General features: G+C 41.2%; 1 pseudogene across 1 annotated transcript; it reads left to right on the forward strand.

Moving 5' to 3' along the window:
* Nucleotides 1–8,600: 8,600 nt before the first annotated feature.
* Nucleotides 8,601–9,723, forward strand: LOC311220488 (E3 ubiquitin-protein ligase RNF114-like; annotated as a pseudogene). The gene is made up of 2 exons: nt 8,601–9,230; nt 9,445–9,723. The product of its transcript is annotated as an E3 ubiquitin-protein ligase RNF114-like (transcript).
* The last annotated feature ends 2,474 nt before the right edge of the window (nt 9,724–12,197 follow it).

A 12,197-nucleotide genomic window follows, 5' to 3' on the forward strand; every position in this document is an offset into this window, starting at 1 on the left:
AATTTTTATTTGAACTGAAATAACTTCCTTCCAAAGAATAGTGTGGTCTAAACTACCATTTGGTCTTGCTCTCTGGTTATATCGTCATGTCTTACTGATACGGTTGTGCTCCAGATATCTTTTAAGAGTGGAGGAAGCATCTTCTGCAGAAGATGTGGGATAACAGGGAGATGCTGAAATGCATGTCTTCCACTCCAGTTTCTGAATTGCCTTCTGCATTTTGAATAGACACTGTTTACAAACAGCTGTTTCGGACTTGGGTTTTTACTCCAAATGTTACTAAAAGCTCTGCCTGGGGGACTGAATATGCAAAAAGACTGGTGCTTTCCATCAGCTTGGCAGCTTAAGCTGTTTAGCTTTTTATCCGTAACTCCTAGATCATATTTCTCGTCATGCTCAGGAACGCACTTACTTGGAAAGCTTAACAAAAGGCAGTGCATGGCTTCCTGTGTTGGTCACTCGCTCAAATTTTGATTCCTGTTAACGTCTTTTTTCCCGAGAGCTCACAAAGAATCTCCAGTATCATGTAGCTTTAATCATCTGTTACAGGCAAATGGAGCTGTTTTCTTTAATTGACCTAACTTGCATTTTAGAATTCTTCCTTGGTTGCAAACTGCTCCCAGAGTTTTCAGGAACTTGAAGCCTTTCAAATTTCCAGCTGAATGAACTGATGGCTACTTTATGTATATTTGTTCGTGTGCTGGCCTTGCCTGAGAGCTTAAATAAACCCCTGTCTCTAGAGGAACCCCTGTTAAAGCTGTATGCAGCAATCATACTCCTCTGTCTTAGTTTTGCTCTATTAAATTAAACTATTTTATTAAATTACTGTTTCTTATGAATGATAGGCACATCATTTTAAAACTTCCCGATAACCTACTTTCATAGCTTTTTGTTTAGCTCTGAATTGCCTTCTTTTTCTCTCAAATCACAGAATGGTTGAGGTTAGAAGGGGCCTCTGGAGGTCACCTGGTCCAACCCTCCCCTGCTCAAGCAGGGACACCTAGAGCTGGTTGCCCAGGGCTGTGAAATGAATCCAGAATTGTCCGCAGTACTTTTTATTAGCATCTCTCACACGCCTGTATGATTTCTTTTGGTATGTCTGCTAGAAAGGTCGTTCTTTTTCCTTGGTTCTGTCACACTGTAGGTTATTAACCTATGATTAACTAATGCACTCAGTTTTGTATCTGGGCAAGTATTTAACCACTGCATGTACTGAGCCCTGGTTTAGAGCAGAAATTCTTGTTACTGATTGTGGGTGCACGCAATCATATTCCCATTCTCTCCTCTTGTGCAATAATTTATTTTTTGTGTGTATACGGGGTGCCTCGATAATGTTACTGTGTAAGCGTCAACAGACAGACGTGTCTGTCAGTGGATGTACGTGTATGCACGTCTGTTTTTCTGCACGTTTGTGACCGATCTTTCTTGCTGCTTGGAATTAGGAGAACCTTGATATCTTGACCTGTGTGAAGTCGGACTTTGAAAGAACTGGACCTGGCAGTCCAGATGAGATTGGTGAGTTCTGGTTTTAAGTTTTCTTTACTCTGTTCTAACCAAAAGCCTTGTCTTAAACAATTGAAACAAGCTAATCTACTGGGTATTTGTCTTCTGTAAAAATTCTGTGTTGCTATTGACTTCACAAGCCTTAGTATGAGCTCTAGGGCTGTACTGTAGTGAGCTCAGAACAGGTGAAAAAAAAAAAACACAACAAAAAACAAACAGCGCTTTTCCAAACTGCTTACAAGATAAAAGGCAACAGATGGTTGTAGACAGGTGGGAATGGAAAGAAATGGACAGCATTACTCAGCATGTGAAACGGCGATACCGCTACAGCAGGAGCGTGACAGTTTTCATGGTTTTGAGCAGCACAGCAAGAATTTTCAGGAAGCAAGATAGATAGGCTGCCAGATGTGTATGAAAAGCTCCTCCCAAGCGTGAAGCTCAGCAGGAGGGAAGATAGCGTTGTGCATTTCTGTGTTTAGGAGGCAGTCACCGTAAGCTGCTGTCAGGGCCTGTAATTAGGAGCTGTCATCTGGGTACTCAGTGACTTGTGGAATGAGGTTAAGCCACGAAAGCCCATATTAACTTGGAAGTGATGGGAAAACTTACAGTTTTTGAGAAGAACGTTAGTTGTGATTAAGGCAGTAAATTAGATCATCCTCGTAGGAGCTTTCTAAACAGATCAGAACAGGGCAAGACTGTACTTAAGGACCAAAAAGGGTGTTGCAGTAGATGAGCTGACGAGTTAGATTATGTGATAGAGCTCACCTGCACACCTGCAAAGGAGCTCAGAGAGACAGTGACAGGAGGCTGAGCCCCAGAAAATACTTTGCTCCTCCCTTCAGAGGCCCAGAGGAGCAGAGAGATGCACAGTGGCAGGTGGGAACCCGAGGGAAGTTCTTCAGAGGAAGAATGGCTGGGCCATGGACTAGTAAGGGAGAAGCAGAGTTGACTCCTTTGGAGGTTTAGTTAGGAAAACATTAGCTCAAAGTCTTAATAAGAGGAGCTTGAATACAAGGGGGAGGCCAGTCTAGAGGGAGAAGCTTGGTTAAAGTGTGTGGGTTTCAGGTAGCTGTGCAGTAGAGACTTGCAGAGAGGAATTTTAAAGAGCATGTTGAATGGGAAATTAATTGATGATCAAAATGCAAACTACAATTTTAAATCAGGAAAGAGCTAGAATATACTTTTATAATGAAAAATACGCCAGAAAAGAGTGAGGAAAGTGTCAGTGTTGTTATAAAGGAAGTTATTGGAAAAAGGAAAGGGTTAGAGGAGCACTAAAGCAGAGAAATTCATGCTTTTGTGATAGAAGTGTTGGAACCCCAAGGACTGGAGATGGTAGTGATCACAAACTCATTTACTGATTGCTCAGTTTTCTGTGTGCTGTCTGTATACCCCATGGCACCTACCTTGCATTCAGAAAGCAATGCAACCTTTGGGGTTAAAAAATAAAAACCAAAGAGGGCAGTGCTTTCCAAGAAAAAAAGATAAGTCCTTTTGGCAAACAGGTAGGTGAACGGAGTATGTATGTTCCTTCCTCGGTGTCCTGCTGTTAACATGAGAGGATATTCTCCAGAACCCGGTAGATAATTGCACTCTGGTTCTTGTGTTTTTTACCATCTTTCATGAAACAACTTCAGGTTACTTGACAGAAGCTAATGGCCTAAGCTTATGTGCATTTGGCATTGTTTTCTCATTGGTGAGCTTCAAGCCTGTGTCTGGCCCATTATTGCTCCCAGAATTTGTGGCAGAGCTAGACTTGGACTTAGATTACTACGCTTAGTCTTAGCACTACAGATTATTAAAACCCTTTCCATTAAATACTTTCTCAAACTAAGAAGTGACTTTCTGAAATAGCTGTTTTCAGAAGATCTGCATCTTAGCTAAGCAATATGACAGAATTTTGCCTGTTGTTAAACACTGAGGCTAACGACAAGTCCATCAGCAGTTTCAGAGAGGACAGAACAATGTCTAGATGCATGCTCATCTGCTAGGATTTGTGATTTCTGAAACGTGACTTGCATAAATTCATCTTAAGGTTTTGCAGGATCCACTGTGTCATTAAAATAACGATAATAATAAAACTTACAGGCATCTGTGTAATGCATTTTGGATTTCATATAATTTGCAAAAGTACTTAACGATTCAGTGTCATTTTGTGGTACACTACAAACATCAAAAGGAAGTGAGAACAAAGAAAATGATGGTGAAGATGTTCCAAGGCGTTACAACCTTCGACAGAGTAAACCTGTTGACTGCTACCAAGCTCCTATGGAAAGTAGGTTGAACGCACAGTTTCTCTTAAAACCTTATTTCTTGCACATAAGTGAGATAAAATTTTTGAATGTAAATACATGTGTTTGCACACACAGTTCTGTTTCAGTTCTGTACCTTCATTCTGCACATGAACTTCACTGTTTTTATCAGACACGTGTGTCCTGTGCACATTGTATTTCTTTGCTGTTTGGCATGCTTAGTGCTGTGTATCCTTGATATAACAGTAATTAATCACACTTAACAGTCTTGCTCTTGTGATTTTCAGTTCACCTTTAAACAGGGCGTAGTTTTCCACTTGTGCCATGCACTGATGAAAAGCAAAAACAGTTAAAAATTCTTCTGGAATTAGGGATGAGTGAAACACGTGGCATTTTCTTTATCTTTTGATATCCTCCTCTCTTAAATGTATCTGTATCATTATTCTAAATTCTTTCCTTTCAGTAAGACAAAGAGATCGAGAGAGGACTAACTCGGGCCAGCCCCATTCTGTCAGACAGAAAGAGTCACTTGAAAATGCTGGGTCACAAAAATATAGAAGACGTGCCAGGTTGGTGTATGGCTAGTGATAGCTCTTACTTATCCGTAGAGCTGTCAGTCTCCTTACTGCATAATGCTTCAAAGGGTTTTCAGTTTAGTGGTAATTACAGAGTAAGTTTATGATCGGTACTTTGGTAGTCTTAAGGTAGAGAGGAAAGAAATATTTGGAGGGGAGGAGGTGGATACTTTTAAGTTGGTTTCTTTTTTAAATCCAATATTTGTGGGTCGCTGATAAGATGATTATGGAGGTAGTGTCTGAGTTTCTGTAACTGAAATTCTTTGGTTCTGGAACTGAAGCCAGAATCCCCCCTTAAAAATCTTAGTCAGACTATTTAATCTTGAAGGATACAAATGATTTTCTTAAAACCGAAAATAATTTTATTCAATTTAGAGGGAGAGGCTTTATGGAAGTTTTGTTAGATTTAAAAAAAAAAAAAAAGAAAAAGTTATCACTCAAATACTGACTCTAGTTTCTGTTTGGAATCAACTAATGTTTCTATATGAAGTTAACCTTAAACAATAAAAGATCTAAATGAAATGATAAATTGCCTTAGTAATGATAAAGGCTTTTTGGATTCTGTAAGCAGTTAGTGCGTAGAGAATGCTGTTGATTGCCAGATATTTTGTTGAGCATTCTTGAAAGCAGACAGTTGTCACGAGGAAAATCATGTCATGGCCTTTGAAATCAGATTCCTAAGGAGTACAATGGACTGGAAAATAGATCTCAGAGTGAATTTTGAGATAGAATTCCCTTAATTTTTGGTGTTACTTAGTATCTGCTCTGTTTTCTTTTTAACTTTCTGGTCTATATGCTTGCTTGCAGACAGAGACGTGCAGATGACATCAGTGATTCTACACCCTCTTGCTCATCTCCCTTGCTTAGTACGTGTGATACGGAGGATGGTGGTGAGAGCAGTGAGGATGGCGAGAGCAACCAAGAAGGTTGCTGTCGTTAGAGAATAGGGGAGGGATGAACCTCCTTCCAGTGAATATTTAGCCATGTTTAAGTTTATCTGAATGTAACTGTGTAAGTTTATGTCAATTAATTAGGTCTTCTATATATTAATTAATGTCTTCTACATTTGCTTGGCATTATTACGAAAAACAAATCTTCGAGCTGCATCTTAAAGAAAAAGAAGCCCTATAACTTCTCCTTAATTCAAATCAGGACTTTTCGAGTGAAACGTCAGAAACGGGACCTAAAGAGGGTTCAGAGGGATCAAAAGAAAGTTGGAAGAAGTCAGGGAGATGCAATGCAAATAGTGTGGTAAGTCGTAAACTAATCATCATGTCAGCGAGTGTTTCCAGTGATTATGAAAGATCTCAGTGTGCCATCTACAACTACCTTTGTTGATGGTTTTCTCTAAAGCAACTTCAAAAATTGCCCAGAATGTTTCCGTTGTGCTGAGATAATTTCTGATGAAACCTTGATCTAGATTGCTGCTTTCTTTAACATACAAACTCTGTTGTGTTGAATTTCTCTTTAGATTGGATTTGAGAACGTGGGTGGTCTTTCCGAACACATCGCAGCTTTGAAGGAGATGGTGATTTTTCCCTTCCTGTATCCAGAAGTTTTTCAGCGTTCAATATTCAGCCCCCAAGGTAACTCATTACAGTGATAAATCTTAAGTCAGCTGTTTTCAGGAGAAAGTTCAATTAAGGTATCAATATGCTTCCATGCTTCAACATTTTTGGCAGCGGTGAACATTTGTTTTAGTAGTAGCAAAAAGTGGTTTCTTAAAAACGGATAGAATCAAGAATATTTGTAGGTTAAAAATATAAGCAATGTCTTAAAATTTTAAGTTTTACCATCTGGTGTTTTTAAAAAGTTGGGTTAGTTGGGTTGGAGTGGTTTTGTTCTCAGTTTTATGTAGAAGTCAGCTTGATTAGTTTGTAAGCAAGAAGGGATTATCTAGTGGAAGTCAATTGTAATATGTTGCCTGGAAGCCCAGTTGTTTTTCCTGCCTACTTTTGCTTTCTTTTTTTTTTTTTCCTCTGAGTGCTAAGGCATCTCTTTTCCTTCCGGGTTTAGGCTTCCTCACTTGCCATCAGCAATAGATGGTCTGAGAGACCAAACCCAGTAACTTAATGCTTTTGAAAGGAGCATTAAATGCTTTACTAACAGATTCTGCATATTGTGAAAGCAAGAATATGCAGTTTATTGCTGAAGAATGAACTGGTGATTCACCATTCAGCCCATTCTCAGATTCTGTGCTGAAGTTTGCCCGTTTGGCTCCGGTTTGCTGTAATCACCCTGTTTGTCAGCAGTTTTGGAAGTGTCCTTCTGGGACAGTATGCTCTCTTTTGAAGGTTTTATACGTTTGAGTTACCCCCTTATTCATTTCTTTGGGTGAAAAAAATGAATTTTCTTGTGAAACGTTGTAAAAACGCAGAACTTCTATCTGTTCTGCCTCTACCCACACTTCAGCTATTACTGCTGTCTTGTACATGACGTGTTTTGGTTAGAAAAGATGAGTTTGTTCTAGAGACGATGGTTGTAGGAGGTACTCATCATGATGTTTTTTTTCCTATCTGGATCATTTTTATTGCAGAGGCTGTCTATTTTATGGCCCTCCAGGAACAGGGAAAACACTAGTTGCTCGTGCACTTGCCAGTGAATATAGTCGAAGTGACAGGAAAATATCATTTTTTATGAGAAATGCTTCGAACTGCATGAGAAAATACATGGGGGAATCAGAATGCCAACTTCGTGTGTTATTTGAACAGGTAAGGTTGAAATGCACAGTGTATTCTGTCAGAGTTGAAACCATTATTTTCTGTGGTCAACGTTTTTAAGTAGAACTTGCTCTTTTTTTTGTATTTTGTTAGTTTTTTTTTTTCCCACTGAAATGGAAATGCCAGTGTTTCTGCTGTGAATGTCAGCTGTAAGAACTACTGGAACGATTTGCTTCCTGTCACCCGGATACAGTGGGTTGACACAGACTGTCTTCTGTTAGTCATGCCAGATACTCCAGTAGCTCTATCAGTAGAGGTCGCAGAGGCTAAAATGAAAGATCTAGTTTAGATGACATTCCAACCATGATGTTTTTGTGCATTTTTCTTTTAAATAATGCTGTTTTACTCTGTGTTTTTGTGCTAGGCCTATCAGATGCGACCTTCAATTATTTCCTTTGACGAGATAGATGGTCTCTCTCCTGTGCACTCCAGTAAACAAGACCACATTCACAGAATCACAGAATTTCTAGGTTGGAAGAGACCTCAAGATCATCGAGTCCAACCTCTGACCTAACGCTAACAGTCCCCACTAAACCATATCCCTAAGCTCTACATCTAAACGTCTTTTAAAGACTTCCAGGGATGGTGACTCCACCACCTCCCTGGGCAGCCTGTTCCAGTGTCTAACAACCCTTTCAGTAAAGAAGTTCTTCCTAACATCTAACCTAAAACTCCCCTGGCGCAACTTAAGCCCATTCCCCCTTGTCCTGTCACCAGTCACATGGGAGAACAGGCAAACCCCCACCTCACTACAGCCTCCTTTAAGGTATCTGTAGGGAGCAATAAGGTCGCCCCTGAGCCTCCTCTTCTCCAGGCTGAACAAGCCCAGCTCCTTCAGCCGCTCCTCGTAGGACTTGTTCTCCAGGCCCCTCACCAGCTTCGTCGCCCTTCTCTGGACCCGCTCAAGTCCCTCGATGTCCTTCTTGTAGCGAGGAGCCCAAAACTGAACACAGTACTCGAGGTGCGGTGTCACCAGAGCCGAGTCCAGGGGGACGATAACCTCCCTAGCCCTGCTGGTCACACTGTTTCTGATACAAGCCAGGATGCTGTTGGCCTTCTTGGCCACCTGAGCACACCGCTGGCTCATATTCAGCCGACTATCCACCATCACTCCCAGGTCCTTCTCTGCCAGGCAGCTCTCCAACCACTCATCTCCCAGCCTGTAGCTCTGCTTGGGGTTATTGCGCCCCAGGTGCAGGACCCGGCACTTGGCCTTGTTGAACTTCATGCAGTTGACCTCAGCCCATCGGTGCAGCCTATCCAGATCCTCCTGCAGAGCTTTCCTACCCTCGAGCAGATCGACACACGCACCTAACTTGGTGTCATCTGCAAACTTACTGAGGGTGCACTTGGTCCCCTCATCCAGATCATCGATGAAGATATTAAAGAGGACCGGCCCCAGCACTGAGCCCTGGGGGACGCCACTAGTGACTGGCCTCCAACTGGACTTGACTCCATTTACCAGGACTCTTTGGGCCCGGCTATCCAGCCATTTTCTAACCCAACGAAGCGTGCGCCAGGGGCGTGGCCGTGCGGCGGCCGCCGGCGAGATGGCGGTGGCGGGGGGCGGTGGCGGATCCTCGGCATCCTGCGCACCCTCCGCCCGCGGCCTCGAGCGGCCCGACCCGCTGGCGCGCCTCACCTGCCCCGTGTGCCTCGAGGTGTTCGACAGCCCCATGCGCGTCCCCTGCGGACACGTGTTTTGCACACCATGCCTGCAGGAGTGCCTCAAGCTCAAAAAGCCAGTCTGTGGTGTCTGCCGCAGCACCCTGGCGCCTGGCAGCAGGGCTCTGGACTTGGAAAAGCAGTTCGAAGCGACAGAAACCACTTGTAACGGCTGCAACAAAAGGATGTTTCTCTCAAAGATGTGCAGCCATGCAGCTTCTTGTTCAAAGTACCAGAACTATATCATGGAAGGTGTGAAAGCTGTGACTAAAGAACCACTCCACAACACCAGGAACTTCCCCAATCGCTTCACCTTTCCTTGTCCATATTGCAGCAAGAAAAGCTTTGATCAAGAAGGACTAGTTGAGCACTGAAAAACATTGCACAGCATGGATGCAAAACAAGTGGTTTGCCCAATTTGTGCTTCGATGCCGTGGGGAGATCCAAATTACAGGAGTGCTAACTTCATGGAACACCTTCAGAGACGACACCGGTTTTCATACGATACTTTTGTGGTACGTGTTTCTTCATCCTTGGAATACGTGAGCCTGATGACTCTTAAAACCCAGCTTTTTTTATGTAGCCACTACTGTAAAATGTAGTCCTTGCAGATGGTATAATGCGAGAAGTTGAATTACTGTTAAGTCAGAGGAGGAGACAGCTGGTTTTGTGTTGTGTTAACCAATATGGCCCTGGCAGTAAAAGAATTTCTGTACCCTTTGTTCATAGGATTATGATGCTGATGAAGATGATATGATGGCACAGATTTTGATGCGTTCTTTGCGGGATAAATAAAATAAAAAAGAAGACTAATTGTCAAACCAAGCTTCCATGAGAGGGAAATGGCCAGCATTCTTGCACTTCTCCCTGTCCATGCCAAGATGAACTCAGGCATTCAGAAATATGGAAGACTTTAATCTTAGTTTTGAATCCCCATTTGATCTTTTGGTATCATTCTTGTTTTTTATTAATATGACTATGTTGTTCAACCACGTAAGGCTAATTTTCTTTTTTGTTTCACACAAAGCTTATTTATAGGTCAGTGTGGAGGAGACAGTTCTGTTTTCCTTCACATCTGCCTGTTTTCTGATTGCTTTCTGCCAGTTGTGCTAGTTTGACTAAAGCCAGAAATACTCCAAATTGACTGGCATGAACTAGCTGGTAAACCTCTTCTTCCCCTGATCTTGTTTACATTTCTTAAATGATAGTATGAGAGGTGTCTTTGTGGCTCTTTTCCTTTGGTGAGACCCCTAGGTGCTAACTCACCAGATTAGTTCCTGTTTCAACTGGCCTATGATGCCTGTGATTTCATGATGTTTACCAGTGTGTGAATTCTCACAGGCAGCCTCTCAATTATATGGAAAACATGTCTTCAGTATGTCTTCAAACTGCAAAATTCCTTAGCAAAAATGTTTGAAGCTGAGTAAGAAACTAGTTCAAAACACCTTAGTTCTATACCTGATGACGATTTTGTTCCATACTTTGACCATAATTGCCTGGAAAAATTGCCTGCCTGGAAAACAGAACTTTGGTGTTAGCTAAAATGCATAACTTTCAACTGTTATAGCAAATATTAATCATTTGTTGGCCTTATTAAATTGGTGTTTAAAAAATCGGTTTTCTAGGAATCTTAAGCCTTATGCTTGTAGGGGAATTCAGAAGCTTTTTCAATATCCGTATCTTATGTAAACTAAAAATTTCATATATATATTCCTAGTTGTTCCATCCCTCAAGGCAAGCTGGTAGCAAAACTTATAACCCGTAGCACTTGCACAGCACTGCCTTCTGCATTGCAGATTCTAACAAGTATTTTGAATTCCTGTTTTTACTTAAACGTCGCTAAGGTAGCTGAAGCTGTACTTAGATTGTTTTCCATATACATACAGGATGGAGGTATAGCTTTCAAAGAAAATGTAAAATATAAACAAGTTTGAATTCATAGACAGTGGATACTTGATACTCAGTTATACACTTTCATTGTAGAGTTTCATTTTTAGTTTAACACTAATTGCACGGTCAATATGCTGAGATCAAGCAGTCTCAGAGACCCGAACAGAACTTGGAAATTGGAGTAGTAGTGCTGAGATGTCTGGTCTCATTGAACTTGGCATGCCTGATTGGAGCAGTGGACCTGCATCACCACAGAACTGAGTACTAATCAATTTATTTGACCAATAAACTTCACACTCTGCAGACTGCAGCATAGCCTTACCCCTAAGAAATGAAACGCACCCCAGCTAAAACATCTTGATTAAACTTTGTGTCCAGCAAGTTTGTGGCTTCTAATATATTTAACTTGGTTTTGGTGTGCTTTCCCTAATGTGGTAAGGCTGGTATAGAGTCTCCCTGAGGTATCTGCTTGGTGACTGCAATCTTAGTCTTAGGGAAAAAATACATCAGTGTGGGAAAAGTACTGTGTTATGGGGTTGGTGATTCCTAATGCTTGGTCTGTGAAGAGATTACAATGTGCTAGTGGTTGGGTAGGGATTTCTAGGTTCTGGCTATGACAAAGTTTTGTGATAAAGATTGGTCTGAGTCTAGATTTCTGCAACTGTTCTAAGTGCACTTCCATGCAATTCTGACATTCATAGGTATTACAGTTTTGCACCTACATAAAATCTGCTTGATCTTTGGGGAATGAAAAAAAAACAAAAAGGATGATGACCTGTTTAATTTACTGTGAACACGTTAATTTATCCTGAAAACTTGTAACTCAATGCCAAAACAGGTGATTCTAAACGATAGTTGAAACCAATTTACTAAGCCTGATATCAGCAAGTGGTCTGTGTTAACTTACCTATTTTTTATGTCTTAAAATGAGTCTTGTCCTTAAAAAGCTTGTCCATTATGACTACTCATGGAAGAAAGTCATGTGGAATGGAACAAAATTTACTGAACCGGTAAGTAAAACCTATATTTTTCTATTAGTTCCATTGTTTCAACTCTTCTGACGCTTATGGACAGCATAGATAACAGAGGGGAGATTGTGGTAATCGGAGCTACCAACAGACTGGACTCTATAGATCCTGCTTTACGAAGACCAGGACGCTTTGACAGAGAGTTCCTCTTCAAATTGCTAAATACAGAGGTGAGAACTTAAATTCAACATTAGTGCTACCATGGCAAAGTCCAACTTTATAGGGAAAAAAAAAATGACAACTTGAACAAAAGAGTGATATGTGGAGACACTGCCTTGTTCCACGGAGGGCAAACCTGGTACTGGATATATATGGTCAGGATGATACCACCAAGTAGTTAGTTCTATAACCAAACCTTTCATTTCCAAAGTTGTACCTGTTTACTTAATTATTTAGTCCACTTGGGCGCTTTCATCATGAAGTTGTGTTTTTGGTCTCAATCCTTCACTTATGAATAAATAGGGGACGTGTTTGCATTTGATTGTGCCCCGGATCAGTGATAGTAGTTTGAGTCATAATTTTGTCTTTTTTTTTTCTTACTAGGAAATTAAGAAAGAAATCTCA

The sequence above is a fragment of the Netta rufina genome (assembly GCF_964035555.1).
Source record: "Netta rufina genome assembly, chromosome: 32".
Lineage (NCBI taxonomy): Eukaryota > Metazoa > Chordata > Aves > Anseriformes > Anatidae > Netta > Netta rufina.